At 44.3% G+C, this 27,263-nt stretch overlaps 1 long non-coding RNA gene across 1 annotated transcript in view; it reads left to right on the top strand.

Moving 5' to 3' along the window:
* The first annotated feature begins 7,113 nt into the window (after positions 1–7,113).
* The window catches only part of LOC123458523, a 107,552-nt gene continuing 87,402 nt past the window's right edge, over positions 7,114–27,263 (top strand). The window contains exon 1 of the long non-coding RNA XR_006635705.1: positions 7,114–7,176. This is a non-coding gene — a long non-coding RNA (uncharacterized LOC123458523). The remainder of the gene's footprint in view (positions 7,177–27,263) is intronic.

Raw genomic sequence — 27,263 nt, 5'->3', positions numbered from 1 at the left:
CTATTTGTGGAGTGACCACCACATGCAAGGTATCTTGCTGGGTACTTTGTGTACAACAAGTATTTAAGATATTTATAATGGCTTTGCAAGGTAGTGTTGCAGTCAGGTTCCCATTGCTAGCTGGAAACACCTGACCAAGAGCAGCTTGTGGGAGGAAAGGGTTTATTTTGGCTTATAGACTCAAGGGGAAGCTCCATGATGGCAGGGAAAAATGATGGCATGAGCAAAGGGTGGACATTACCTCCCCACCAACATCAGGTGGACAATAGCAGCAGGAGAGTGCTAAAGACTTTCAAGGGGAAGCTGGCTATAACACCCATAAGCCCTCCCCTAACATTGCCTCCAGGAGGCTTCAATTCCCAAAATGCTGACTGGGTCCTGGCATTCAGAGCACATAAGTTTATGGGCACACCTGAACCAACCCACCACAGTAGGATTATTACCCCATCCTAGAGATGGGGAAACAGAAGTTTTGAGCATGTAAGCAACTTGCCCAGCATATCCAAAGGCACAAATCCAGTGCATGTAAAAAGTATCCTTTGAGGGCTGGAGGGATGGCTTAGCGGTTAAGGCATTTGCCTGCAAAACCAAAGGACCCAGGTTTGATTCCCCAGGACTCATGTTAGCCAGATGCACAAGGGGGCACACACATCTGGAGTTCATTTGCAGTGGCTGGAAAAAAGTATCCTTTGAGCCGGGCATGGTGGCGCATGCCTTTAATCCCAGCACTCAGAAGGCAGAGGCAGAAGGATCTCCATGAGTATGAGGCCACCCGAGGACCATAGAATGAGTTCCAGGTCAGCCTGAGCTAGGTGAGCCACTACCTCAAAATCAAACAAACAAAAAAAAAGTATCCTTTGAAAAGTAGAGCCCAAATCTTGTGCGTGTAAGAACCAATTCAAATTCATGAACATTTAGAATTGTCAATGTGCAAAAAATGGAGATGTGTCTTCCTTAAGCAGCTCCTACCAGGAATAATTTGGAATTAAAGGGCTTTGCATGGTTTCTTCCTGATTTTCTTTGGAGGATAGCCAAGTTTTAATAAGACTCTCTGCAAAAGAGGAACCTGGGGCTAAATCTTATTTACAGAGGCAAAAGATTATTTTCATTTCAATCGATCATTCTTACTCTCTACTTAAATGTGCCAATTAATGCAGGAATAGGGAAGAGTTGTCCAGTCCTCACGCTAGCTATGAATACTTATTTTAGGCCCCAGGCAGGTTTCTTCTGAATCATTCATCAGTTTACTTCCTTTCTGTCACCTGCAGCAAGACTGAAAATATGTGTCCTAGCCTGGGACAGTTACAGGTCACTTCATGTGCAGTGGACCCTGATTGAGGAGCTGAAGCAGCAGTGCACTGGCCTGCTCACACTGGCTCACCAGAACAGATCATGTATGTTGCTTCCCAGATTTGAATTTGCTGACATTGGCCTGAAATTGTCCATGGTGGGGATACTTACCCCATGCGCATGATAGATGACCACATTGGTCACAATAATGAGAGAAAAAAAATTCACATAGGTACTAAGGACCCGTTGTTCTCAGCTGAGACCCAAAGAAGTGATGTCAAAATCCATTTGATAACCTGATATTTGGTCACATGAAGATATAACCATCTAAAATGGAGATGATGTTCTATGAGTGATACCAGCTTTGGTATAGCTCACTGTCCACTACAGAGGACTGGGGGAAATGCTGACACTCAGAAGAAAATCTGGGAGCCGTCCTGTCTGCTCTGCTTATGTTGTAGGCTCATCTGTTACAGATGGCCTGGGTTCTTCCCTCACTGAATGGTGAGCCCCTTGCATGACAGGACTATATTTTGACCTGGGACAGCCCTTAGTAGACAGTAAGTACTCCACAAATGCTCTTTGGAATCCTTAGATTTGGAGAAGCAAGAAGAAAGTGAGAATGAAAGATGTACCAATTAGAAATAATTCAGTTGAATTCTTCAAACCAGTACAACTGGATCATGAGGCTACTTTTGGGGTAAAAAGTTGACCCTACTGAGGATGGCATTTTCTCTCACTTTCTGGGGCAATGAGAGGTACAAGTAACTGAACCGTTTGCTCAGGATCCTTCACTTTCAAAACAGTTCTACTCCTGGTTTGATGACTCTGTGGATTTCTTTACATCAACCTTTTTCATTTAAATGGGTCAATAAATCAATTTTCAAAAATTAAAGTTTAGGGGCCGAGGAGGTGACTCAGTAATTAAAAGTACTTACTGTGCAAGCCATGTGATCCAGAGCTTGGCTCAATTGCTATCCCAATAATAGCAATAATCAACATGACCTAAGATTTCAATATTTTCCAGCTGCATGGAATGCTACATGTGGCCTTGGCTCTCCTCTTGGAGAACCCACATAAAGCCTGACACATATGTCTGTAATCCTGGTGCACCTGTGACAAAGGGCGATGGAGTCAAGAAAATCCTGAAGGTCAAAGGCCATCTCACCTGACATTTGCATTGGCAGAAAAAGACAGACTCTGTGTTCAATGAGGTTGAAGATAAGGACCAACACCCCAAGGTTGTCCTCTGACCTCCACAAGTACGCCATGGCACATGTATGCTCATGCACACCACACACACACACACACACACACACACACACACACACACACACACCTCCCCCCACACCTTGTAGCTTTGGTCTATAAAGAGCATCTTTGAGCTGCTTTTCAGCATGACTATTAGAGATGCTGATGTATACAGCCATGCTTTCTGGTATACTCCAATTTGTAGCCTACATGTTTTTATGTGAATTGAATAGTTGATTTCCTAAGTCATAAATTCCTTTGAAAACAGACATACAATATCATCCCAGTAATAGCAATAATCAAGAAGACCTAAGATTTCATTGTCCTCCATCTGCATGGACTGCTTCATATGGCTGTGGTGCTCCTGTCGGTTGCTTGGCTATGTGGAAGGAGCTGTATAGAGAGATTTCTGACAGTCATCTCCCATATGAAGAAAACTCACTTTGAGAATGAGGCCCAGGAAAGCCAAGAGAGATGGGGTCTTGCTAGACTCCCCAAAGCTCCAAGTCTGTGTAAACAGAAGGAAGTCTAGCCACTGAGAGCCAAGAGAGCAGAGGGAGTCAGTCCTGGTGACTTTCTTGGGACTCCTGTACCCAGTCTTGCCTGAGTCCCTGCTTCCTAGTGTCCCCATTTAATGTCATCTATGAAATGAACTTCCCCATCCTCTCTGGGATTGGTTTTAACTAGTTTAACTTGAGATTCAATCACCTGTTACTAAAAACATTCTTTGGAATAAACTGGTCATTGGGGTTACTGGCAGATAAATTGAGATTGTGCACATAAACATTTCTTGCTACATAATGAGTGTTCAATAAAAGGAGGTTTTTAATGAAGTCTGTTGTAACCTGGGAATAGCACTCAACTAACAAGTCAGAGAAGTGGCCGGGATAGCTCCGTTAGAGGCTCATTGCTCTGACTTTCAGCAAGTGGGAGTGATCCAGGCAGTGGGAGGAAGAACTGGGTGGTAGAATCACATCAACATGAATTTGAGTTCTGACTCTGTCACGTGAATGACGTTGGACCCAAATGCCAAGCAATGTCAGTTCTCAGTTCCTCTTCCATAATCACCTCTTTGCAATGACTGAAATAAAGAAATAAGACATGTGGCATCATTCTTGGCACCCGAATGTTCAGTGAGTGCTGGCTGCCTTCCTCCTCCTGATTGCTTGCTACCTCCCCACCTCCACCGCTGGCCCCTCCTTAGGAGAGAACTCACTTGTTAAAGGAAGACACAGAGGGCTGTGCCCACAGTACCTTTTCCTGTGATGCCTCTGAAGGCATTGGAAGGCTGTCAAAAAGTTGTATAAAATGTGTCTTTTTGGTTTAAACTCCAGGTACTTTCTAATGAATATTTTATATGTTCCTTACTGGTTTTTATTTTGATAGAATTCAAGTAATTGAGAGAATGATTTGGAAGAAAAGACAGAATCAGAACCACAAATATTGGGGCTGCTATGTTCTGAGCGCCAGAGCCCGAGGTCAGTGGCCCCATCCCTCGCTTCAGAATTTGGTCCTGAAAAGCATACGCACTTCAGCTCATGGCGTTCACATGCCTCCTGTTAGCAAAATGGATCCCTGGCCCCAGTCAATAGTAGGGCTAAATTAATGGATATACAGTCTAAGACATTGCAAGGTTGGGGGTGGGGTTGCAAATTTCTTTCCCTTGCCGACTTGAGCAAGACGTAGAAAGCTTCAAGACCATCAGCTGCATCATGGAGACAGCATGGAACCAGGGGTTGAAGACAATAGAACTAGAAAAGAGCTGCTTGCTGTCTGTGCCAAGGCTTTGAGTGCTGAGATCTCTCTCTGCTCTGGACTTATGGTTACGCGAGGTGACGGATTTCCTTACTTTTGTGAAAGTCTGCTCCTATGGAAACTTCTTCAACAAGAGTAAGGTAGAGCAGAGGGTAGAGTCTACCAGGGACGCAGAGAGTCAGGGTCACCTCACCATCCAGGTTCAGATCATGTTCCTAGCACAGACTATTTTCATAATGTTGAGAAACTCCCTTCACCTCTTTCTGCTTCTGCGTCTGTTAACAGTCATGTTGAGCTCCTAAGAAGGTCCCTTTGCATGGTGTTCGCCATGCGGTGCCAGGCACGTGCACACCTCAGGAAAGACTGACCTGTTAATCACCAGCGCCTCTAGATGTGAAAGGTGATCTCTGAATCCACAGACCGATCTGAATGGGGTTCCTGATTCTCTTCCCTTCTATACTTGATACATTTTCTTTGAATTAGTTTTTTTTTTTTTTTTTTTTTTTTTTATGAGGTAGGGTCTCACCCTAGCCCAGGCTGACCTGGAATTCACTATGGAGTCTCAGGGTGGCCTCGAACTCATGACAATCCTCCTACCTCTGCCTCCTGAGTGCTGGGATTAAGGGCATGCGCCACCACACCCAGCTTGAATTAGTATTTTCATTGATTTTTTTTTTTTTTCGTTTTCTCTTTTCTGAGCCTTTCTCCTGGTCTCATTTCTTTAGCTAACCATAATTGGAATCAATTTATAGTGTCACTTGCTATGCTTTAAAATATGTTAAATTTACATTTCCTTGTTTTAATTTAAGAAATCAATCAAAAAGTAGAACATTTCATATTTCCTTCAATAAAGAAAAGGCCTTGTGATTTGTTTTTACACTGCCATTACATTTCATCTGCTGGCCTCTCATCCAGTGTCCCACCCTGTCAAAATCATTTTAAATCCTGACAGTGCCAGTTATTGGATTTGCTGTCCTCCCTGGCTTTATTTCATCTTTCTTTTAAGCCTTCACCAAGCCCTTGACAAAGCCTGCAATTTGGGATTGCTCTATCAGTTATCATCAGGTTAAGTGTACGTGCTAGAGAAGTCAAAGCCAGCAGCATGAGAATACTGGAGCTCCTGAAATCAGATTCCACACTCCCTGCTTGAAATTCCCATTCAGGAGGTGTCTGGTGGGGACCAAGTGTTCAGGTTTCTAACACACTCCTGAGAGATGCTCAGTAGGGGTCCCCTACTTAATTGTGGCTTAAGCAAGTTGGCAGTTCACTTTTCTCTGACTTTAAAGAAAGTCTAACAGCAAGGGGTTCAGTGCTGAAACCAAGGTTTCAGAACCATGACTTCTTTTAAAATATATTTTATGTATTAGACGGCGGGGCGGGGGGGGGGGTGAATGGGTCCACAAATTCCAGACTCATATATCACCTTGTGCATCTGGCTCACATGGGTACTAGAGAATCAAACCTGAGTCCTTAGGCTCTGTAGGCAAACATCTTAACTGCTAAGTCATCTTTCCAGCCCACACTGATTCCTTCTGTCTTGTTTTTTTCCACATATGACATTTGGTTTCCTACTCATCGTCCATAGTAATTCAAAGAAAGGGGGAAAGGATGTCTTCTTTTTAAGAACCATGGTCCAGAAGATAGCACTTCTGATTACATCTTCTTGGCCAGAACTTCCCTATAAATCATACTAGGTGCAAAGAACTTTGGGAAATATAGTTTTAATTTTGAGTGTCATGTGCTCAGCTTGAAATCAGGAAGATGAAAATGCAATTCCAACATTACTAAACTTTACCATTAAAACTGACATTTCTCCAACTCACCATCTGTGTGTTGGCATCTAAACTTCACTATGGCCAAGCAGTTAATAAAAATTCTGAGTCTCAATTTCTGATCTTCCCTAGGGTTGGTATTTTTTTCTTTCATTTCACAGTTAAGGATATGTGCTCTCAGAAGGTTTTAGTGACTTTCTTGAGATCCCATAGTAACCAAATGCCCAAACCATGAGTGAAACTCAGCTCTGCAGAAGCGAGGACTTATTCATATGTAGCATTCCAATTTGCAGCAATTGCCTGTGTGTCAGCAGATGAGACTGTGCATAAATGCCATCGTAAAGGGATCCTTGGAGACTGAAGATAGTTAGCTTACTTCCATATCCACGGAAGGGTCTGTGCAGACACCTGCTCCAGGTAGGTGGGTCTGGGTCAGAACCATGAGCTCCTCACGCCCTGGGGTCTGAGGACTCGCTGGATGCAGCCCTTGTAGGCACAAGGCCAGAGAAACACTGCAAGGCTGCTTGGGCGGGTCCACTTGCACTCCCTCAGCAGAAGGAAGTCCCAGGCCATGCCCAAAGTCAAGCAGGGTTTTGCTCCCAGGAACCCTGAATATCTCAAACATCCTCTAGTCCAGCCCAAACCCTCAGCCAGGCACACTGGAATGGGAAAAACCCCGAAAGAGCTGAGGACTGGGAGTCCCGAGTTCCTCTTTCACATCTACTGACTTGTGTGACCACAAATTACAAGATTTTTCTGGGCCTCAGGTCTGTTCTAGGGATTTCTAAGATCTATTCCAGTCTCATCTTAAGAAGATATGGTTTAGAAAACAAATCAGACCCTATCAAGCTTCTAATCTATGGCTTGTTCTTATTCTGAGTGTGCGCGCACACAAACACACACACACACACACACACACACACAGACACTGCATATCTTCCTTTGGAACCATTGGGTTAATGTTTATGGCTGTCAATGTTCAAACCAGAGCAAATTGCCCCTGGTCCTGCTGGCTACTGGATGGTTCTTGAAAAAACAACAAGAGCTTTTGATGCCACGGCCTGCCGTTCACCTGGACTGAGTGCAGCCTGCTCCTCCACTTAAACGGGTGAGCTTTCATTTTGGTGATTTACGGTAATGTCTCTGGGTGTATAGGTAAACATGCCATGGTTTATTTTGTAGCATTAATGAAGTCAGATTAATCTTCTAGTCCCTAGCAGATTCTGTTCTGAGAAATGGAGCGAGATTGCTAGGCATTTGTGTTAATTAGAGAAACAGCATTGATGGCATGGAAATCATCCTGAAACTTCACAACCCAATCTTGTTAATCCCCTGGATCCTTTGGGTGAATGCTATGCTGTTAGGTCAGATGACTGCTGGTCATGGAGAGACCCTCTGGTAGCGTGGTGTGTGGTGCCATGATAGCAGCTGAAGGCCTCTGGGCTCCACCATGTACCAGAAGCCCTACTTCCTCCTTCACAGGCATTAACTCAGTAGCTGGAGAGAGCACACATTTTCAGCTTGGATGGGCACAAGATCCAACCCTCATCTCACACCTTATAAGCTCTGTGACACTGATGTGTTGGGTGGAAAATTGGGTTCTAGGGAATTGAAATCAGCAGCCCCAGGCCCCCTCAAACCTCATGCTTGTGCAGGAAGAGCTCTTAACCAGTGAGCCGTCTCTTCAGCTTACATTTTTCTTTACTAATATCCTTGCTGTAGCAAATAAATGTATCTAATTTGTCTGTTCTGCTTTGGTTATATCCATTCAGCAAATTCTTATTAGTGCGATCACTAGATCAAAGGGTATGTGTACTAGCAAAATGTATTATGTATTTTCAAATTTCCTGTAAAATGGTTCCATCAGTCTATGACACCATCAGCTTGGGCTTCCCTCTCAGTCCTTGCCAAGTGCTGTGTGGTGGAGACACGGTCACTCCTTCGAACAGACTCTCCAAGTGCTTCGCTAGCGCTCCTTTCCCAGAACAGTCTGTGTGTGACAGCTCAGCACTATTGCTCTGCGATCAAAGTGCTGTGTGTGATTTTTCTCTTTCTTTATCTAAAGTGCACTTTCTGGCCTGTGCCAGCTAGAGAAGGACATTTAAAGCATATGACAGTATCTTCAGACTGAGGAACTTAGTGACTTTGTATTTAAAACATTTGAATATTTGTGGAAAAATAAGACCAATGATGAGGCTGGTTGGTTGCTTTTAGCATCTCTGGACAAACTAGTGAGGGAACAGCAGAAGCTCAAAAAAGGAAAATTCCAAGCTTAAGACCCACATACGTGATCTCAAGATTTCTAAGGGAGCCCTGGAGGAGAGTCTCCTCTCTAGCCAGAACAGGGATCAGATTGCAGAAAACCAAACCCAAGCTCTCATTGTGAGATTGGCTAACTTGCAACATAAACTCAAATCTCAGCTTGTGTGGCGGAACACTGGGACATTGAGGCAGCCTGGGCTCATGTGCAGTGGGACACTTGTGGGCGGCAGGCATGGGAGACAGGGGATTGGGCATGAGCTGGCACTGGTGTACAGGAAGAGTGAGCTGGAGCTAGTGTGGGCAAGTGGAATGGGCCTGACCTAGCACATGGACAGGTGGGCAGCTGGAGCAGTAAGCAGGCAAATGGGTAGAGCAGGCTAAGCTTGCACGAGTGGATGGACAGCATGCATGTGGTGGGCACATGGAGCAACTGTGCCTGGGCTGGAGTGAGCCAGCAGGTGGAGCCTGCCCAAGGTCACGTGTGGGCAGGGGTATCAGGGTAATCACCCCTGTAAGGTGAGGCAAGAGGAACTATGCTGGCTTGGACCCCTTTCCTTCAGTACGTGAGGGAGTATCCTGAAGCTGGGACTCTGGGTATGGCAGCTGCTTGGTGGGGTTGGGTGACTGGTGGGCTACCTGCAAGTGAGGGAATCAGCGATTCCCTTTTTCCCCCCCCCTCTGTGCCCTCCCACTGGTAATCCATTAGAGGCTGTCTCCCCTAAAAGACCCAGTGAACCCTTAATGCCTTGGCTTTCTTTCCTGGGGAGGTGTGGAGGAGTTAGGCCATCGCCATCTTGACTGGAAGTTGCATCTGACTTTTCATGGGTTCTAGGGAATCAAAACCAGGTCATTATGCTTTGCAGTCAAATGCCTTAACTGCTGAGCTATCTCTCCAGCCCCAGCAATTATTTTCATAAGTAGCTCTCTGCATTTTGTTCAACCAATTATGCTAACATTCATTACTTTAAAAATATCTAGCATCACAAGATGTCATATACATGGGAGTTTGAATTCTAGGTGTACCACTTACAGGTTCTGTGACCCTGAGAACACAGCTTCGCTTTGATGGGGCTAGATTTCTTTACCAGATAAACAGTGAACAAAAGTCCCAGGTGAGTCAGGTAGATTTGTTATGTAGTTAGGGTGACAGGGTCCCTGAAAGTTGGAAGCAGAAATGTTTTTGGGCCTCTCCTGTGTGGTTTTGCCAGGCCTACCACATGGGATCTCAAGCCACATGGATGTATTCATTTACTTTCACTTGGTTCTGTACTTCCACAAATAAATATAATAACTTAATAATCATCCTACTCAGTTTGGTTTGTCCAATTCTTCAGCTAAATGCAAACACAAACCCAGAGTTTGGGATTCAAGGACTTTCCTGAACCCCTTATACCCTGTTTCACAGGGAAGGTTAAATTTGTCACTATATGAAGAGCATTGGTTTTGTCCCTGCTATCTCCTATTATTGAGTTCAACATTGATTGGGAAATAGCAGACAACAGTGCGGCATGTGTGGCATGGGTCACAGTGAGCATCAGGAACCTTGCTCCTGAGATCTCAGAGTCAGGGGGAAAACAAACCAAGATTGGCTCAGCACAACAAGAACTGCAAGGGAGAGTGTCCCCTGATTTGTGTCTGTGGTAGCGGGGCCCATCTGTAGTAATGCCCCAGGCACTTGGCTGCCGTGTTCTTACAAGCCCCCTGCAGTGGCTCATACCAGTTTGCACTCCTGATCTTAACAAGATCAATAAGTCCTTTGTGAGAATATCATGTATGCTCTGGATGGCAAGTGTACTTAGGCAGGCAGTTGAGAATTCCTTTTTTTTTTTTTTTTAAAGGATTCTTTACCTGCTGTGCCAGCTCCAGAAGAGACTGCATCCATTGTTCAGGCATGAAATGGATTAGCCTGGTTGACACCACGCTATTGGTTCACTGTGCATTGAAGAGTTGCCAATCTTCAAGGCTTTCTTTCTACTTCCTTTTACTGCAGGAGCTGCTGTACAAACTGATGACCCTCATTGACAGTCCACTGTCCTCTCTCATGTGTTCTTGTGTCACTGTTGTCAGTGTGGTGTGATGGCACATTTTGTAGTGAGGGAAACCTGTGTGTTGCCCATAATAGCAGCCACTAGTTATGTGGCTGTTGAGTACTTGAGGTGTGGTTGGCATGACTGAAGATTTGAATTTTAATAAATTTTAAGGCAGTTGATTTAATCTGAGTGAATACCAGGTCAGACATAATAATGAAGCCAATAGCTCTGGTGTCACACAGGACAAATGTGCCCAACAGGAAAGGATAGTGGACAACTTTATATACTTTCCTGTTTCTGTTTAGTGATCCAATATTAATTAAGCTATGTCTGTTTTGAAAAACAGTGCCAGCCCCATATTTTTGTTTCTTTAATATGGAAGAGAGAGAATAGTGAAAACCTTTAATTTTTTTTTTGAGGTAGAGGCTTGAAATGGTTAATATTAGTTTCAAGTTGACAGGATTTAAAATCACCATGGAGCCAAATCTATGGGCATATCTACTACTGACTTTGTAGAATTCATTAATTTAGGTGAGAAGACCCACCCTAAGTGTGGGTGGTGGTATTCCATAGGCTGGGGTCCTGGGCTGCATGAGAAGGAAAAAGCTAGCTGAGCACCAATGTTCATTACCCAGTTTCCTTATGGTGGACTAAAACTGAATGTGACCAAAAGCTGCCTTACTTCCTTCTCTGCCATGATGGACTATAGCCCCTCAAACTGTAAGGTGAAATAACCCTTTCTTCCTTAAGTTGCTGGTGTCATGAGTTTTGTCAAAGTGGTGCCATAGGTAAATAATACAAAGCTGCATTTAGTCTCAGGCTTTAATTCATTTTGACCAGGGAATACAGAATTTAAGTATTAACTGCTGTCCCAGCTGACAACAAAATAAGAATTAATTTTCTGAATGGCCACAGTTTCTTGTCAATTTATCTCTGTGGACTTCCACAGTGAGGATAGGTGATGGGTAGTACAGGATTTGGGCATTTCTTTGAGTCTTAGAAATGCTACATTTCTAACCCTATCTTGCTTCCCTGCACAGATAAGCCTATGGCTAAGGGGACGTGTCTGTATCTCAATGTGGCTTTATTTAATGCAGTCCCAGCATGGGAGTTGGAGTTCTAGGTCTACTACTTACTACTTACCTTAGCAGAACAACCTTGATGGGACTCAGTCCCCAGTTTGGGATGAGTGGATGAGGTCATTGTTCCTGCAACACAGTGTGCTTTTGATTTATCTATTTCAGCTGTTCCTTCTTCCCCTTTCCTGGATTGCTTGCCTTATTTCCTTCATACAATATTACCAGAAAATAATCTTGTGAGAGTCTCATGTTCTGCTTCTATACCTTGTCCCTCTTTTCCTGCTTTTCTCCCTCTCTTTCCCGAGTGATATGCCTTAGACCCAGATACTGTTTCTTATGCGTTCCCTAGCATTTCTCTTAGTTCCTTTCTATGATGTCATCTCTTTTATTTAGAGGATTAGGACTTCTAAAGTTTCTGTAGAGATTTCCTCTGCACATGAGCTCCTCTAACATATTAATTTTGAGCCTTGCATTCAACTCCATAATGCCAGTGTGGACATGGGTGTCTTGGGGCTCCATGAGCAAACCTGGATTTCCTGGTGTGGGGTCACTCTCTGCCTGTTTAGATTGAAGCAGATTCAAGAGTCAATATTGGCCATGCTGCTGGCCAGCTTAAATATGTAGACTGCGGGCTGGAAAGATTGCTTAGTGGTTAAGCGCTTGCCTGTGTAGCCTAAGGGCTCTGGTTCGAGGCTGGATTCCCCAGGACCCATGTTAGCCAGATGCACAAGGGGGCACACACATCTGGAGTTCATTTGCAGTGGCTGGAGGCCCTAGTGCACCCAGTCTCTCTCTCTTTCTCTCTCTCTCTGTTGCTGTCAAATAAGTAAATAAAAATAAATGAAAAAAATATGTAGACCACTGGGTACCTCTCATCTCTGTCTCCTCATCTGTGGAGTGTGGACGACAGCCAGCTACCGGCAATGGGTGTAGCGGTTTGATCAGGTGTTCTCCATAAACTTAGGTGTTTGGATTCCTAGGTTCCCAGCTGGTGAAGATTTGGGAATTAACACCTTCTGGAAGTGGTGTATTGTTGGGGGCGGGCTTATGGCTATTACAGCCAGTGGCCCCTTGCCAGTGTTTGGCACACTCTCCTGGTGCTGTTGTTCACTTTATGTTGGCCAGGGGGTGATGTCCACCTATTGCCATTGTTTCCTCTGCTATTGTGGAGCATCCCCTTGAGTCTGTAAGCCAAAATAAGCCCCCCTTTTCCTCCTTAAAGCTGTTCTTGGTCAGGTAATTTCTGCCAGCAATACGAATCTTCTTGCAATAATGGTGCTATAGGAACTAAATACTATCTAGTAGGTATAATGCCAAGCAAGGTGACTGGCATAGGACAGTCTTAATAAGTGAAGATATGGCTATGTGACTAAAATTGCAATATTTAACACAGTTCTCATTCAAAATAGATATTAATCTGTCACCTGTCATTTGATAGCTTTTGAGGACATTGTTTCCCATATTCCTTGTTTTCATTCTATGTCCTTACAGTCCCTAATCAGTCAGTCTAGAGCTTGGGACATGGAATAATTAGCAAACACTTACTGGGCTGAAGTGATGCATGCCACTCCTGCACAGGGTGGAGAATGGAGTGGAAGCAGAATGAGCCAATTCACAAAGGTTGAAGTGAATCAACCCAGTGCCAGTGATCTCTTTAGAAAAATATAGAGACGGACCTATCTACTGCATTTCTTTTTTAAAATTAACTAATTAATTAATTTTTGTTGACACTTCCATGATTGTAAACAATAAATATCCCATGGTAATTCCCTTCCTCCCCCCCCCACTTTTCCCTTTGAAACTCCATTCTCCATCACATCCCCTCCCCCTCTCAATCAGTCTCTTTTATTTTGATGTCTATTGCATTTCTTAACGAGAATTTTTGTAAGCATACTTGAATACCTTACATTCCCTAAAGGAGACAGTTTGAAACACATGAAAGCTCTCAACTGTGCCTTCTAAAGGCACTGTTTATTTAATCTGAGAGACAAGAGGTGAGGTGTTATGAGTTTGGAGGCAGGGCTGCTAAGGATTCCATCCTGGTGCCCATGAAATGCCGCCCTTTCTTTGATGGATAGCTCATTATTTTACACAAGAGGTGAAGTGCTTTCCATGGCAGGTACTGTGCTCTTTCCAAGTTTGTAACTTCAGAGCTTAAGTGGAGTAAAATGTTTAAAATTTAAAAAAATTTTTAAAAATATTTTTATTTATTTATTTGAGAGAGGAGAAAAGGAAGAGAGAGAGAGAGAGAGAGAGAGAGAGAGGGAGAGAGGGAGAGAGGGAGAGAGGGGGAGAGAGAGAGAGAGAGAGAGAGAGAGAACAGACACACCAGGGCCTCCAGCCACTGCAAATGAACTCCAGACACATGTGCCACCTTGCATATCTAGCATACATGGGTCCTGGTGAATTGAACTGAGGTCCTTTTAGCATTAACCTCTAATCCATCTCTCCAGCCATATTTTTGCTTTGTTTTTTCGAGGTAGGGTCTTATTCTGGTCCAGGCTGACCTGGAATTAACTCTGTCATCTCAGGGTGGCCTTGAACTCATGGCAATCCTCCTACCTCTGCCTCCCGAGTGCTGGGATTAAAGGTGTGTGCCACCACGCCCAGCTTCACCAGCCATTTTTTTTTTGTTATTTTTGTTGCTTAATATTTTGCTAGTAAGGTATAACTCCATGTCTATTAATGGATATGTGTGTTTCTTCAACCTTATTTATTTTTATTTTATTTTATTCATTTTTTATCGAGGTAGGGTTTCACTGTATCCCAGGCTGACCTGGAATTCACTCTGTAGTCTCAGGATGGCCTCAAACTAACAGTGGTCCTCCTACCTTTGCCTCCTGAGTAAATGGGAGCTTTAGAAACTAGCTGTGCTTAATGCTGCACTATATATGTTCTAACTTATCTATTCTAGAAGGAGCTTGAGCCTGTGAGGGTCAGCAGCTTTGGAGAGTCAAAAGCATGTGAGGGTCATCAGTATGTGATAGTCATCAATGTACATGGCTCATCAGAATATGAGGGTCGTCTCATGCCAGAGTCATGTAGCATCAGGCCCTCTACCCTGGTTGTCATAAGTTGAAAAAAGAGTCTTCAGATCTAGATTCTGGTCTGGGTTCTGTCTTCCTCTTGGTAAGTGAACTAGCATTGTTGGGTTTTCCCTTCCTGGATGTCATCTTTCTCTTCTGTAACATTAGATTAGAATAGTAGTATACCAAACCTTGCATAGAATTTCATGGAATTCATAAAATCTCCTGGACATGTTAAAACTCTTTTCTTTCTCTTTCCTCCTTTCCTCCCTTCCTTCCTCCCTCCCTCTCTTCTTCCTTCTCTCCCTTCCTCCCTCCCTCTCTCTTTCTCTCCCTCCCTTCCTGATTTCTTTTTTTTATTTATTCATTTGACATAGAAAGAGGGAGAGAGAGAGAGAGTGAGAGAATGGGCATGCCAGGGCCTCCAGCTGCTGCAAGAGAACTCCAGACATGTGAGCCCCCTTGTGCATCAGTTAGCATGGGTCCTGGAGAATTGAACCTGGGTCCTTTGGCTTTGCAGGCAAACACCTTAACCAATAAGTAATCCCTCCAGTCCATTTTTTTTTTTTTTGAGGTAGGGTTTTGACCTAGCCCAGGCTAGCTTGGAATTCATTATGTAGTCTCAGGGTGGCTTGAAACTCATGACAATCCTCCTGCCTCTGCCTACTGAGTTCTGGGATTAAAGGCATGCACAACCACTCCCGGCCTGATTCTTTTGTTTTCATGTGAGAGACAGCACTCAGGTTGGCATATACCCACAGGCAGTAGAAAGAAATGACTGTGGTCCTCCCATGTCCTGGAGTCAATGTGGCTGTGGACAGGCTGAGTTGAGAAGGTCTGAGGATGCTTTAGGAACTTGTCCCCATCTTTCTTCTCTGCTCCAAGTTCTCCCAAGTGGTGTCAGAGGCCCAGCAGCAGCTAAGACTGGCTTCCTCCCAGTGAGCAGCTCCAGTAGACAGGCACAAGTTCTCTTCATGGTTCTGGTGAGTTGGGCCTAGCCTCAGCATAGGCCTGCAGATAGTGGAGTAGATGCTCAGTTGGCCATTTGCCTGTCACTGTATGGAGGGATGGGCAGGTCTGACTTAAACCATAGAGAGAGCTTCCCAAAGGGACCTCTGCAATAGCAAAGAAGCAAACAACGCAGAAAACAAGGAAGACCTTGTTTCAAGAAAGGTGTGAAGGAGAGGACAGACACCCCAAGGCTGGCATCATACCTCTGTATGCAGGTTGTGTACAAAGACACATCATATGCAATCCACACATATGTAAAACCATACTCAATGACACTGAGCACAGTGAATGCCAAGAAGGCAAAGACCACAGGCACCTGCTAGGTTTGGATCTTAAATACCTACTGCCCCACCGAGCCTGTGTGGTGCAGGGATAGCCTCTAGTGTGAAGCTCCTGGGAGATAATGGAACCCGTAAAAGTAGAGCCTATTGGGAGCATATTCTTGATGGGGGTGATGGGACCCTGCTTCTCTTTCTTTTCCTCCTTGGCCATGAGGTGAGCAGTTATGCAGTGTGCTCTCCACGATCTAACAGTCCCACCAGAGACCTAAAAGCACTGGATCCACTTGGTCACGTACCAGAACCTCTGAAACCACGAACCAAAATAAACATTGTCCAAGATGTTTGTTTTAGTTACAGTAAGGTCACACATATATCTTGCTTTGAAGGCTGGGCATCTATGAACCTCCCCTAGAGATTCTTGGCCCCAAGTTGAAAACCTCTAGACTCATCAGGGCAGAGGTCTTTCTCAACACTTAAACTCTCTCATGAGAGATAAGGATGACATTGCTATGAATTGTGTATTTGAACGTTTTCATAATATTATACAGTTAATATGTGAAGACTATTGACTTTTTCTTCTGTGTTTAATTTCATATTCCACTTGCTTCCATTTGCTCTGATGGCAATAATGGATATCCAGGTGATGTGGGGATTTGCAAAAATCCCACACAAGAGGCCATAGAGCTGAGTTTCAAGCAGAGCTCTCCCATTTCTTAATATTTTTTCCATGATTATACCTCCTCATGCTCTACCATACACTGCTTCCGCAAGCACAGTTCCTCATGCTTTGCCATATGTTCTTGCTAAGTTAAGATACTAGCATGACGAGGACTATTTAACTATGAACACTCCTCCTTGGTCCTTTGGTGGAAATGTTTTCTTAGTGTCTCATGACTCAGGGTAGTTTCTTGTCTGTTCACCCTTGATACTTTTATTTATTTATTTTGATTTTTTGAGATAGGCTCTCACTCTAACCCATGCTGACCTGGAATTCACTATGGAGTCTCAGGGTGGCCTGGAACTCACGGCAATCCTCCTACCTCTGTCTCCCGAGTGCTGGGATTAAAGGCGTGCATCACCACGCCCGGCGATACTTTTATTTTAAGAAAAATAACATGTTCTGTGAATTTTACTTATCTCTTGAGTCTATACGCTGTAGTTCATTTATTCTACCCCATTACTTAGTGTGTGAGCCTCACACTGGGAGGACTTTTCTGAAATCTGAGTGTGACGGTTTTGGTCATATCCAGAAAAATCTCAGGAGACCAGTGGGAGAGTGATTTTTGAGTTTGGCACACTGGAGCTCTCTGGTTTTTGAAATGTTAAGACCAGGATAAATGACCCATCTTTTTAAAGAAAGTGAGATTTCAAAGGCAGTGACTCAGCTCTGACAAAATGAGCATGGGTTTTTGAGAATTTTGCTGATTAAAGAATGTCATAAGTTTGTTTACTTTACAACTTTATATTTATTTATTTACTTATTTATTTTTAATGTGGGATAGTGAGAGACAGAGATAGGAGAGAGAGAGAAGAGAGAGGGTATTTGAGCACCAGGGGCCTCCAGCCACTGTAATCAAACTCCAAATACATGTGTTATCTTGTGTGCATCTGTGACCTTTTGCACTTGTGCATCTGGTTTATGTGGGACCTGGAGAGTCAAACATGGATCATTAGGCTTCGCAGGCAAGTGCCTTAACCACTAAGCCATTTCCCTAGCCCTAATCTAGGTCTTTTAATAGTGATCTAATGCAATGTTGTGGGTATTGAAGATCTATTACATAACTTCCTCAGAAATTTGGAGAATGACTTTGAAGGATGAACTAAGCTTGTCTGCTCAGTGTATGCAGAAACACTTTGAAGAAGAGGAATGAAATGAATAATCTGACAGTGTCCTTCCTGGTGTTATTTGATCAGGTCCTCTGTAAGCACGTGAACACATAACAGCAAGGAGTTCTTGTCCCAGGTCCCCATCCATTATAGGTGGGATTGAGCCATCTCCAAGGAGGACTCTAATGTCTCTTAGTCCAGCTTGCTCACATTCTGTTTAAAGAAGCAGAAACTCATCTAGATGAAATGATTTCATTAAAGTCTCCCCGTTCACCTGGAGCTCCTTCCCTCCCAGTCCCTGTACTTTCTTTTTTTTTAAAGTTTAGTGTCCCATAATTCAGCACCTGATCATCAACTTAAAACACACAGAAAATGTTTCCTTTAGAAACTGAGATCCAGTCTTGAAATGTAGTTGGCAGTTCAATGTTTTACAAATTGTCAGTGTGATTAGTGCTTACTGGCTGGTGGCTGCAAACCATTTCCTGCCTACCCAAACAAAGCAAATTATTAGGAACAAATGATGTAAGTATGTTTTTTTTTAAAAGCTATTGAAATTTTCTCCAAAGAGAGGAAACTATTATTATCCCAGACTAATAAATGAGAAGATGGAAATGGGCTGGACAACGTCTCCAAAATAGTCAGCCAGAATTAGAAGTTAGCCTTGCTAACAACCACCCAAGGGCAAGAGCTCTGCTGGTGTTTGCTTTTGCCAACTACATGGAGGGCCAAACTAAACAGGACATAATTAGGGAAAGAATTCCCATGCCCCATGTCCCCTGATCAGGAAGCTCTTGCCAAGTTCCTTGGTGGCTCTCTAAACCTTCTGACTTTCCGGGTCAGGAAGACAAAGCAGAAGCCATTGGAGTGATTGACTCTCTCAATGCTTCCCAGCCTCACCCTACCTGGCAAATAGCTTCATTTCCAGGACCCAAAATGTCCCATCTCAAGTTGTGGGTGACAACTAATTGCCCTCTCAGCTTCCACAAGTCATGGTACAAAGTAAGAAGTACATTCCAGAAGGTCTTGGCCAGGGCCTTTTGAGGAAGATGATGAACTGCCAGTTCATAAGAAATTAGACAACATGGGAAAATTTCAAGAATTTACCAGACTACCTTTTTCTGTAAAAATATGGTGCTAAAAATTAATAATATAGGCTTAAGACCCTTTCTAAACATACAAACAGACAGCTTAGGCTTTTAATGATTTATTCCTTTAGGTCCTTGCAAATACTGAGGTCTTTGTATTTATCAATTTTGTTGTATGTGGAGGAAAATGACTCAAAGACAAGGTTGCTGTGACACTCTCTGTCTCTATGAAGCCAGCTTAGCTGCCACTTTCTTTGCCTTCTGGTTGGAGGAGGGAGAGGCACAGGCATGTATGGAGCAAGCATCCTGGCATCCGAACGAGTCCTTCTGGAGAGGTGGTTATCTGCAGACAGGCAAGAATGCAGAAGCTGCCTCTGCAAGCGGGCGATGCTTGTTTGGGACTTAGAGGGACAGAGGGGCTGTTCTCTTCCCTATGGGTTCACATGACACCCATCAGGAGCCCAGGATGTCCATGTCTGAGATGATAGCCACTTGACCTGGTTGGCTTGTTTGAGGTCCTACAAACTGAGGATGGTGGCTCCCCAGGACTCACCACACTGCTAGAACCCACAAGCAACTTGACACTTAATGGGTAACTTTGTACATTAAGACCTTTGCTGGCCACTCCAGTGAGAGACTGCTATATTTCTGTGGGGTGGTGTTCTGATAATATTTTTATTTATTTATTTGAGAACAGAGAGAGAGAGAGAGAGAGAGAGGGGAGGGGAAGAGGGAAAGTGTGGGTATGCCAGGGCCTCTGGAAACTGCAGATAAACTTCAGAAACATTAGGAGCCTGATTGTGACTGTCTTTTTTTTGGTGGGTACTGCAGGAGTAAACACAGGCCAGTGGGCTTTACAAGCAAGTGACTTTAACCCCGAGAAATCTCCCTAAGTCCTGATCTCCACTTTACAGCTGAGGAAACTGAGACTCAGAGAGATTAACTGTGGTGGTCTGGGTCACTAAGCTGACTTTATACTCATAGACATCGGATTCTGGATCCAGGACTCTTTTTGGTGATGGTGGGAACGGTGTTTTGGTTCAGGTGTTCCCCAGAGACTTAGTTGTTCTGAATGCTAGGTTCCCCAGATGATGGCAATTGAAAATTAAAGCTTCTTGGAGGTTGTGTATTGTTGGGGGTAGGCTTATGGGTATTATAGCCAGTTTCCCCTAGCCATTGTTTGGCACACCCTCCTGTTGCTGTTGTCCACCTTATGTTGGCCAGGGGGTGATGTCCACCCTCTGCTCATGCCATCGTTTTTTCCTGCCATGGTGGAGCTTCCCCTTGAGTCTTTAAGCCAAAGTAAACCTCTTCCCCCCCACCACCCAAGCTTCTCTTGGTTGGGTGATTTCTACCAGCAATGTGAACCTGACTGCAACAGTGGGTGTATATATGTGTGATGTGTATGGGTACCTTTGTTCCTGTGTGTGTGTACATAGGTGTGTGTACACATTTGTACACATGCGTCTTAAGGCCAAAGGCTGATGTCAAGTATCTTCCACAATGGCTCTTCATCTTATTTATTGAGGCAGAATTTTTCACTCGAACTCATAGCTTATCAGTTTGGCTAGTCTAGCTAAACAGCTTGCCCTGGGAAGTCCCTGCCTCAGCTTCCTGAGCGCTGGAATGACAGGTGGGCTGCCACACACACTCCACACTTGCATGGAAGTGGAGATCTGACTCCAGACCTCCTGCTTGTGTGGCAAACACTTTACCGACAGAATCATTCCCTCAGCTCTAGACTCAGGACACTTTTTCTCCTTCCTCATTGGTTTACTTTGGAACACACTCTGAAGGCCTTTTAGGCAAAACAAAACCACAGCAATACATTAAGTCCCAACTGAGGAGCAGAGCACCACAGCTGGAAGGGCTGTTAAAGACGAATAAATTGGGAAGTCCTTGAAAGTTTTGGGGTTACAAAATTCCTTGATACTTTTCTCAGAAAGGTTCACAACAGCACAGATATATGAAATACTGCTTACACATCTGGAGATGGGGGAAGTCGACTCTTTCCCTCATCTTAATGCTTTCCTATCACATATGAGTTTAGAATGATGAAAAGTCATAACCAGTCCATTTCCCTCTAGATGATGAATTCCTGTACTTGTCAGAGTTGCACAAAGAGTTTGTTATACAGTTGCATAAACTAGGCCTTGTGTGTTAATACATGGGAACAAAATAAGGAGAGGGAAGGAGGAAGGGGGACACTGAGCTTTGGGTCATTTGCTCATGAGATTGCGGGGGTTGCTGGAGTGAAGTCTGACAAGGCTGGCCAGTTGGAGACCCCGGAAGAGATGCTGTTGCAACCTGACTGTGAAGACAGTGTGGGAATAGAGGTTCCTGCCTTCCAGGGAGCTCAGCTTTTCTCTCTTTTGACCTTCCCTCATGGTGGAGCATCTGCTCTACTCTGTCTATTCACTGAACAGCTCACCATGTCTAAAGGATGCCTTCACAGAGACATCTACGCTGGCGACAGACCCAACAGCAAGGCACAGGAACTGAACCATCACAGCTCCTCCAAGCAGGGTCTGGGTCCCACCCACTCTGTTTCCACAGGGCCCAACGCCCTGCCTGGCAGGTAGTTATTGCTAAAGCCCCCAGAGTGATACTGAGCAAGGCGAAGAAAGAACATTATGCCCAGTTTAGAAGGTCAGAAGTGGGTCGAAATAGCAATTAAAGACACATGAGAGGGTTGTGGGTTAGAGAGGTGAAGATGCAGTGATGGGCAGGGACATGGATTCCCAATGACCTTGCATCAGAGCACCTTCTGGGACTCTGCACCAACTGCGTGCTGCGGTGTGAAGGCTGGAGTGAGAAACGTCTGGCTGCGCTGAGGTCCAGGCCCTGTATCCTCACTGCTGCCCGCAAGCAGCATGTCCCCAGTACTCAGATCCTGGTCATAAACTGGTAATCTGTAGGCATTATCTTGTGGCACATAATCAAGTTTGTTTGTCATAGGCAACAGTTTTTTTTCCTTTTTTATTGGTTGCTTTTCTTGTCATTTGCATACATATATTGCAGTGTGATCATATGTACTCAACATTGCCTTCCACACACCTTCTTTTAACCACTTCCCAGTGGCTACACCATGGAAGAGAATGACTTCCCTCCCTAGCCACCATTAGATGTCATTAGCTCCTTAAGGAAAGAAGAGGCCCCTAGGCCCCTCCCCTGTCCATAAGAGGATGTTGACTGGCCCCATCGTGTTCAAGTCTTGTACAGGTAACCACGGCTGCTATGAGGTCATGAATGCAATGGCTTTTTCATGTCTGGATGAGAGTTCCATAGTACTCCTCCCCACCCTTCAGCTCTTACATTCGTTTCATTTCACCTTTCACTATGTTCCTTACACCCTGGAGGGGATGTGGTATGTTCTGTGTAGGACCAATCACTTATCAGGCACTTTCTTTTTTAAAGCACTTTGACCAGTTATGTCTCTATATTAACAGACTTCCAGTGATAGGCAACCTTTTAGAAGCAGCTGAAGTGAATGGCTAATGTTATTAAACACTGCCAGATTACAAATAAACACAGCAAAGGACCTGTGGCCATTTTGAACCCTTGGAAAGGGCTGACAGCTCTGGGCCTCCCTTCAGATGTATCAACCAGACAGACAGGGTGCTCTTGCATGCTGGGCTGGGCAACACTCTTGTGTGCTCCACCATGAGGGCCCATGTCCTGCTGGTCTCCCTGCTGCTGAAGTGGGTATCAGTATCACTATGAAGCCTGCAGGATGGTTTTCCACTCTTACATACACCACACTAGACCCCTGGAAACCCTGGCATTTGTGCATCTTGTTCCAGGTGTCCTTCACGATCTTTTCATACTAATCTCAATATGTCTTTCTAACTGGACCCACCATGTTTCAGTCACAATGGTACGTGGTTTATGGACACCCCAGAGGCAGTATTCTAGGATTCTTAACTACAATGCAGAGCAGGCTCTGTATGGAACAACAAGAGGGCGAGACTAGCCCAACATCAAGGGGGAAATAACATACCCTGGCTGACTGGATGGGCTTATAGCTGGATGACGTGAAAATAACTATCTCTTGTGGTCCAGCTGCCCTGGGTGTTTCTGTATACCAGCTGTAAGTATATATATTAATATCTTACTCAGGAAAATTGGAGAATGTTTCATTTCTTCACAAATCTAATGTCTGAGCTGGATGCTTACACCAACATCAACAGCTCCTCAGAGGATTTCCAGGATGGAGCCTCATAACTGGTTCCTGGTGACTCTTCGAAGCCCCTTCTCCTCATGGGTCTGTGACTATGCAGTGATAATGAGGTCTGAAAAACCTATTTTTTTAAGATCTGTTTTAGTTGCATGGTTCAGGAACTGAATTGGAAATGATCAGGTAGGAAGGAAAATTTCTAAGATGAGGTCATGTCACACATATCTACTTTAAGCACTTTGGGGACATGAGCTCATCTGATATGGTCCCACATCTCAAGGGCAAAGAGGGCCTACAATAAAAAGACACCAATATAGAAGAGTGAATCGTTGGGGGAAAAGTGGGGGTTTCATGGGAAGGCATAGAGAAGGGGGACAAAGAAAGGTGGAGGGGTTATGTATATTTTAAATAAAGTTTTAACTTTTATTTAAAAAATAAAAAATATTAACTGGGGTTGGAGGGATTGCTTAGTGGTTAAGGCATTTGCCTGCAAAGCCAAAGGACCCAGGTTCAATTCCCCAGGACCCACGTTAGCCAGATGCACAAGGGGACACGTGCATCTGGAGTTCATTTGCAATGGTTGGAGGCCCTGGCACACCCATTCTTTCTTTCTCTCTCTCTTTCTCTGTCAAATAAATAAATAAATAAAAACAAAATATTAGAAATTATTAGCCAATGAAGAAGAATGCCTTTTAAATTTTCACATCATTATTATTAAAAGAAAAGAACTGGTAGTTACTGCAAAGTACTTTATCTATTTTTACTAATTTGGAGGAAATGTAAGAGCCTGTGGCCTTCATCCATCTTTTCTCAATATCCCCAGGAGATAAGCAGTGATGACAGAAATCCTGTGCCAGGTAAGGCTCATTGGTTAAGACGGAAATAAATAAACATGTAATGACCTATTTTTTCAAATATATTCAGCTTTCTCTTCCAAAGAAAATCATTGTTTTTCCAGAAATTCCGCTTTTACTTTTTTTTTTAAGTGGGGGCTGGGGAGATGGCTCACTGGATAAAGTGTTTTTGTATAAGTGTGTAGGCCTGAGTTCACACACCCATGTAAAGTTGTGAGCAAAATGGCACACTCATCTGTGACCCTCACACATCTATGGTAATGGGAGGCAGTACCAGGAGAATCTAGGCACAGCCTGGCACACACACAGTGACAAAACAAGGGAGACATCTCTCTCACAAAGGTGGAAAAAGACAAGTACCCCCAGGTTGTCCTTTGACCACTACATGTGTTCTGTGGCACATGTACACATACACACACACACCACGAACACTTAATAAAAGCGACACATGATTTTTTTTAAAAAATTATTTATTTATTTGATACAGAGAAAGAGGCAGAGAGCGAGAGAATGGGCACGCCAGGGTCTTCAGCCACTGTAAATGAACTCCAGATGCATGTGCCTCCTTGTGCATCTGGCTTACGTGGGTCCTGGAGAATCAAACCTGGATCCTTTGGCTTTGCAGGCAAATGCCTTATCCTCTAAGCCATCTCTCCAGCCCTGATTGTTTCCTCATAGTGAGAAAACATGGGATTTAGAACTTTGTCATGTGCTACCAAGAGTAAAAAGTTTCAGTTTCCTTGAATTCATAGTAAGGACATTGATTGTTCTTTTTGTGCATGTTTGTTTTAAAAATCCCCACACCATGTATAAAGTGCTCAGAATACTGCGTGGAATGCAACAAGAGTTTAATAAATGGCAGCAACTATTATTATAACAGTCAATAGGGCTGCCTGGGATCCCTGGGTCTGGTGGGCCTGGGAAGTGGCTGAGCTTCCACTGGGCCTTGGACAAGCACGGGGAGGCAGGTGGGCTTGGCCATCACAGGAGGTACAGTGTGCTCAGGGGACAGGGAAAAGCTGGTCTGGCTGGAGGAGAGGCTTCACATAGGCAAAGGGCTAGCACAACACCAGGCTTGGAGGCAGAGTGTTAGAACTGCCCTGAAGTCTTTCTTGAAACGTCCTCTCCTCTGCCTGCCACGTGCACGTTGGCCAGCTGGAGCACTAGCTACCCTAGGGCTGACGAGCTGCGGCGTCTCGGGAGAGTGAGAACCTTTCCTGCCCCTTCCTGCCATTGAAGCCAGCAAAGGCTCTTGGTATGCAAAGAAAGAAGACTGCTAGGGTGAAGATGAATCTGACAGAAATGGACGCTTGTCCAAGACAGGCTCAACGCCAGCACAAACACAGGAAAGGTAAGAGCCCACAAGTTCAAGTGGAACACTTCCCCATGCATGGAATTGGCAAAGTCCAATTTTCAAGGACCTGGAAAGAAGCTACTCCTGCATGCCATTTTTCTTCATGATTTTATTAGTTTATGTTCATCATCATAATGGGTTTCATTCATTATGGCTCTTTTACACACGTACACACACACACATACACACACACACACACACACACACACACACGATGTATTTAAATAGTATTCATGCACCATCATTATCTCTCTTGTTCCCCCACTCTTGCTGATCTTTTTCCTATCCCCAGCTAGTCTTCTTCTATTTTCATATCTTTTTTTTTTGAGGACCAAATACGTATCATTGTTGTTAGGTATAGGAACATGGGCGGGGAAGTATTTCTTAGAGCACGGGCTTCTTATCAATGGCTTTACCTCTGAAGAAAATGTCTCCCTCTCTCCCATCAAGCATTAGCTGCTTATACATAGTCAGGGTGGGGTGAGACTATGAGATGTTCCCATATCCATGATAGGATGTTGGAGGGCCAAATCTTATGCAGACTTTATGCAAGTACTCACGGCTGGGAGCAGCCCATGTCTGAAGTCAGCTTTCCACACCACTCCCCGCCCCTCATCTAACTCTTATATTCTTTCTGCTCACCTCGGCGATGTTCCTTGAGCCATGGATGATGTGGCACAGATGTTCTGCTTATGCACGAGCATTCACCCGTCCCTCACTCTCTGTACTTTGTCAGTTATGAGTCTGTGTATTTACCTCTGTCCATTGCAAAAAGAAGCTTCTCCGACCAAAGTCGACAGCAGCACTAAGATGTGGACTTAAACATAGTTATTAAACTTTTTTTTGTTTATTTATTTATTTTGAGAGTTACGGGGGGGGGGGAGAGGGAGAGAGAATGGGTGCACCAGGGCCTCCAGCCACTGCAAACAAACTCCAGATGCGTGCACCCCCTTGTGCATCTGGCTAATGTGGGTCCTGGGGAATTGAATCTGGGTCCTTTAGCTTTGCAGGCAAACGCCTTGACTGCTAAGCCATCCCTCCAGCCCAAACATTAGTTTTTTTTTTTTTTTAATATTTACTTATTTGAGAGAGAGAGAAAGAGAGAGAGAGACAGAAAGAGAGAATGGGTGCACCAGGGCCTCCAGCCATAGCCACATGCATCATCTTGTGCATCTGGCTTATGTGGGTTCTGGGGAATTGAACTGGGGTCCTTAGGCTTTGCAGGCAAATGCGTTAACCACTAAGCCATTTCCCTAGCCCCCAAACATAGTTTCTAAGAAAGCAATTTGACAGGTGTGGCAGGGTGAATGTAAATTTACCTCCATAGTCTCTTGTGTTTGAACACTTGGTTCCCAGAGAAGTGGCACTTTTTGGGCAGGTTGTGGAACCTTTAGGAAGCAGAGCCTTGCTGAAGGATATACGCTACTAGAGGACAGGACTTCAGGCTATAGCTGGGTCCCATATGCTGTTCTTGCTCCTTTCTTTCTCTCTTTCTATCTCCCTTTCTTTCTCTCTTTCTCTCTGTCTATCTCCCTTTCTTTCTCTCTTTCCTGCTGATATGACAGTGTGATGCAGGCTTCAAGCCCCTGCCATGCCTCATCACCCTGTGGAACTGTAAGCTGAAATAAACTCATTCCTTCCCTACTCTGCTTCTGGCAGGGTATTTTGTTTTAGCAATGAGAACGCAACTTATGCAACAAGTATGTCATCCTATGTATGAAAACAAAAGCAGCAGCATGCCCACTAGGGCGCATCAGCTTTCCAGCCTGGGCAGTTTTGTGTTGGGTGTACATCTGCACACACGTGGTATCACACATACCATGACACATGTGAGCTGCTCTGCGGAGGTTTGACTTAAGCATCCCCCATAAACTTAGGTGTGCTGAATGCTAGGTCCCGGGTTGATGGAGACTGGGGAATTAACACCTCCTGGAAGCAGTGCATTCCTGGGGGAGGGCTTATAGGTGTTATAACCAGCTTCCCCATGCCAGTATTTAGCACACTCTCCTGTTTCTGTTGTCCATCTGATGTTGCCTAGGAGGTGATGTCCACCCTCTGCTCATGCCATCATTTCTCCTGTCATCATGGAGCTTCCCCTTGAGTCTGTAAGCCAAAATAGACCTTTTTTTTTTTTCCCCACAAGCTGCTCCTGTTCGGGTGTTTTCTGCCTGCAATGCAAACATGAGTGCAACAAGGTCTTTGCCTTCTA

Source organism: Jaculus jaculus, chromosome 2 (assembly GCF_020740685.1).
Source record: "Jaculus jaculus isolate mJacJac1 chromosome 2, mJacJac1.mat.Y.cur, whole genome shotgun sequence".
NCBI lineage: Eukaryota > Metazoa > Chordata > Mammalia > Rodentia > Dipodidae > Jaculus > Jaculus jaculus.
This window is presented reverse-complemented; position numbering and strand designations above follow the sequence as displayed.